This window comes from Schistocerca serialis, unplaced genomic scaffold (genome assembly GCF_023864345.2).
Source record: "Schistocerca serialis cubense isolate TAMUIC-IGC-003099 unplaced genomic scaffold, iqSchSeri2.2 HiC_scaffold_1240, whole genome shotgun sequence".
In the NCBI taxonomy this organism is placed as follows: domain Eukaryota; kingdom Metazoa; phylum Arthropoda; class Insecta; order Orthoptera; family Acrididae; genus Schistocerca; species Schistocerca serialis.
This window is the reverse complement of record NW_026047448.1, coordinates 65,001-70,000: the sequence shown is the minus strand read 5'-3', so window position 1 is coordinate 70,000 and position 5,000 is coordinate 65,001.

The following is a 5,000-nucleotide window of genomic DNA, read 5'->3' as shown; positions in this document are numbered from 1 at the left end:
TAACCTATATTGTCCCTTAACCTAACCTATATTGTCCCTTAACCTAACCCATATTGTCCCTTAACCTAACCTATATTGTCCCTTAACCTAACCTATATTGTCCCTTAACCTAACCTATATTGTCCCTTAACCTAACCTATATTGTCCCTTAACCTAACCTATATTGTCCCTTAACCTAACCTATATTGTCCCTTAACCTAACCTATATTGTCCCTTAACCTAACCCATATTGTCCCTTAACCTAACCGATATTGTCCCTTAACCTAACCTATATTGTCCCTTAACCTAACCTATATTGTCCCTTAACCTAACCTATATTGTCCCTTAACCTAACCTATATTGTCCCTTAACCTAACCTATATTGTCCCTTAACCTAACCTATATTGTCCCTTAACCTAACCTATATTGTCCCTTAACCTAACCTATATTGTCCCTTAACCTAACCTATATTGTCCCTTAACCTAACCTATATTGTCCCTTAACCTAACCTATATTGTCCCTTAACCTAACCTATATTGTCCCTTAACCTAACCCATATTGTCCCTTAACCTAACCCATATTGTCCCTTAACCTAACCCATATTGTCCCTTAACCTAACCCATATTGTCCCTTAACCTAACCTATATTGTCCCTTAACCTAACCCATATTGTCCCTTAACCTAACCCATATTGTACCGTAACCTAACCTATATTGTACCTTAACCTAACCTATATTGTACCTTAACCCAACACACGTTGGGCCTTAACCTGCTCTGTAATTGTCATACGACGCGTTAAATTAGTGTAGTGTTGCCTAACTGCAACCCCCGCAATATAGTTTGCTACTCGCACTGCCCGGTCCCCAGAGTATCGCTTCATGTTAAACACCTTGCAGCTATACACTGTAATGCGGATGGCAGCAGGACGTACATGCTCAATGCCCTTCGCAGTTGTTCATTGGCATTCGCATGGCGAAGCACAGCCTACGTTGTGGTACGGCTTGTGTCAACTGTCCGCTGATGTTGTACGTCCAAATCACACACTGTACTGCACATTGGTCCTCATGTACTGAATGATACATCGTGGTACATGTGTGACCGTACCACGACTGCGCCAACAACGGCGAACCATACGGTCCAAATATTGTGCACTCAGCTACGTGTCGTCTCCCTATAAGAGCTGGATTGAAGTATGGTATGCCGTGGATGGCGATCAGCATGAGCCGTCTGTTGATGTAGTGGCGCGTGTTGTCAGACGTAGTCGTCTCTTCTCACACACCGTGATAGCATGGTGCACTGCGTTCCACATCTGCGACATGCGACAGAGGCCGGTTGACAGTCGTTCGCGCAATGGACATCGCATACGTACGGGGGCCACCTTCCACGTGTTCGCGAAGCGTGCACATGTTGTTGCGTGTATGTGGGCAGACATAGTGTGTCGTGACACCTGACACAGGCATGCAACAATCGTTGAATTTGCAAATGGCGATGGACGTCTACGTTTGCTGGTGACGTTACGCAAATGAAGAACTGGTAAACCGTTGTGGTGCGGTTGTTCTCGCTAGAGGTGAATCAGTGATGGCGACGATCGGTTGAGCTACCAACCGGTTGTTTCAGCGATACCCACCATGCCCACGAACGTGAATGGCATGTGGGTGTGAAGCGATACGCGGCGGTGGCTGGGTGGGACCGTCCCCGGCCGGTGAGGGGGGGCCTCCCGGCGTGCTGGCCGCGCGGTGCGTGGGCGCACGCGCTACAGCCGGCTGGTGGGGGCGGCCAGTGGCAGGCGCGCCGGCCGACGGAGGCGGCAGGCGGCGCAGCTGCGCGCCGGCGCACCCTGCACGCGGCGCCGTGCGGCCAAAGTAGGTCCTCGCGGGCCCGGTGCGAAGCGCGGTGGACATCTGCAGTGTGCTGGTCCGATTGAGGACTGTGTGCGCTGAGGATGCGCCGCCGCCCGGCGCTCGGCGCCGCGACGCCGTCTGCTGCTCGGTCGCCTCTGCGGTTCTCGCAGGTGGATTGTATCGCAGCTGTGCGGACGTGTTGGCGCGTGCGCTGTGCTGGGAGAGTTCGCTTCGGCACCCAAGTGGGGCTTTTGTCCTTCTGTGGCGCTGGCGTTGGAGCTGCCGGCCACCGTAGGTGGCGCGTGTTGTCTCCCGCCGGCAATGCCACGACAGCACGCTCCCGGGCCTCTGTCGGCAGCGGCAAGCTCAGTTGGGAGCACGGGTGGTCGCACCTAAAGCGTCTACTCGCCAAACTCCGGGCGATTGCGCCTCTCTCGAACCCGACCAAGTACTTAGGACGGCGCTGCGCGCCGCCGGGACCTGAGAGGGTTTCGAGGTGTATTGTGCAGGGGAGCTCAGCCTCCTCCTGTTTGCAGAATAATTGAGCGGACGCTTGCGTGTTCGCGCGGGCCCCCGGGACACACTCCCGGGCGGCCGGCTGCTCAGCTCTAGTTGACGCAGCTCCCTGGTTGATCCTGCCAGTAGTCATATGCTTGTCTCAAAGATTAAGCCATGCATGTCTCAGTACAAGCCGCATTAAGGTGAAACCGCGAATGGCTCATTAAATCAGTTATGGTTCCTTAGATCGTACCCACGTTACTTGGATAACTGTGGTAATTCTAGAGCTAATACATGCAAACAGAGTCCCCTCTTTGAGAGGTTGCTGGCAGACAGGTTGGCTGCACACCGGGTCCTGTGCGGGATGAGTGACAGACAGTTCGGTTTTCGGACGGGGCGATCCGCGTCTGACGCAATCGCCCTGGCCGCGGATGTCTGTGGCTCTGCCCCGCACAAGTACATAGTTGGCATCATGGTGGACATCAGTGGCGCCTTTGACAACCTGTGGTGGCCTTCGCTCTTCTCCTGCTTGCGGGAAAAGGAGTGCCCAGGGCCGCTATATGGCTGTCTGAGGAGCTATTGTGAAGACAGGGAGGTTTGGCTATCGGCCCCTAGTGGAAAAGTTAGTAAGAAAATCACCAAGGGGTGTCCTCAGGGTTCTGTCCTGGGGCCACTCTTTTGGGACATAAATATGGAACCACTTTTGGAAGAACTCAAGAGAAGCGAAGATGTACTAGAGGTCATAGCCTACGCAGATGACCTCCTTCTGCTGGTTGGCGGCCATAGTCGCGAAGAATTGGAACCAAAGGTAGAAAGAGCCATCACAATATTGACAACATGGTGTCATAAAACTAAGATGTCAATAGCACCCAATAAGTCTACCTACTTGCTGCTTAAGGGTCAACTTATAAGAAACCCTACCGTCAGAATAAATGGCCTACCAATCCTCAGGCGTAGAGAAGCTCGGTACCTTGGTGTCATCATCGACGAGAGGTGGAACTATGCATCACATATAGATACAGTAACACAACGTTCGCTCACAGTATTACACAACTTAATTGGAATAGGGCACAAAAGATTTCACCTCCCACCTGATCTCATTAAACTGTATCACAACAGCATTCTCACATCCATTGTAGGCTACGGATCAGCGGTCTGGGCACACAGGCTCACGAGGGTCATGCCCGCCGTGGCCGTCAGAAGAGTGCAGCGAAATATGCTCCTACGGTCAGTAGGCGCTTATAGAACAACTCCAGGAGGGGCACTCTCAGTACTGATGGGGTTATGTCCTTTAGACATAAAAATTAGGGAACAGGCTACCTGGTACTGGGTCAAGAAAAATAGAAGGGAGAAGATAGAAGAAATTATGGGGGTATATGTAGGGGATAAGCCAAGCATTAAAAGAAGGGGAATGGAATTGTGGCAGGAACTCTGGGACAGTGAGGAAACTGGGCGAAGAACACACGAGCTGTTTCCAAGCATAAAGGAACGCCTTGAACTGACTTATATCAAACCATCAAAGGGGCTACTGCACTTTCTTACAGGCCACGGACCCTACCCGACATATCTCTGTCGGTTTGGGAAAAGGGCAGCATCAGCGTGTGACTGTGGAGCAGTGCTGGGCACTCCAGACCATGTGGTGTATGAGTGTCCCCTCTTCGACGATGTAGCACACCAACTCAGGGAACAACTACCGAACAACGACACGTACCACCTGCTCAGGCAAGAAGGCACCTTCGATATTCTCAACAAATTAACTAATAACATATCAAATAAAGTCCTCAAAGAATATCTCCGTAATATTGATTAATTAAACACCAGATTTGTCGCGTACGCCCCCTGTTCCGCCGGGACATGGAATAGGCCAGTCGCTTCACGGCTGGAATCCGCCAGGTCTATGGAATAGGTTGGGGGGCAGTACATCACCACCGGATTGACAAGCACCAATCATGACATTAGAATTAAGTTAGTTATAAGATCAACAATTAGGATAAGAGAAACAGTATAAAACTGCAGCGACCAGGTTTCTGGCCAGCCCAGTGTCAGGGGCACTCCCACTGGGATTAGCTCAGTGGGAACGGCCAATAAAATAGGTTTGTATCATAATCTGACACATATGTAACGCTGCAGGTAGAATAGTTAGAATAGTTATAACAAGAAACCATTTGATATCAGCATTTTAAAATAGATGGATAAAATTAAGTACGATAGTAAAACAACAGAATAGCAAAGTAGTAGCATAATACTCTCATAGTGGTGATGTATCGTTAAAATCCTGTAGTGTTAAACATAACATTAGCTGCAGATAGAAAATTAGAAATAGTTAATAATAGGACCTACTAATGTATTAGGTAGTAGGTTATTCTGTATAATAATAACAATGATGAATAAAGATTTTTTTTTTTTTAAAAAAAAAAAAAAAAAAAAAAAAACAGAGTCCCGACCAGAGATGGAAGGGACGCTTTTATTAGATCAAAACCAATCGGTCGGCTCGTCCGGTCCGTTTGCCTTGGTGACTCTGAATAACTTTGGGCTGATCGCACGGTCCTCGTACCGGCGACGCATCTTTCAAATGTCTGCCTTATCAACTGTCGATGGTAGGTTCTGCGCCTACCATGGTTGTAACGGGTAACGGGGAATCAGGGTTCGATTCCGGAGAGGGAGCCTGAGAAACGGCTACCAC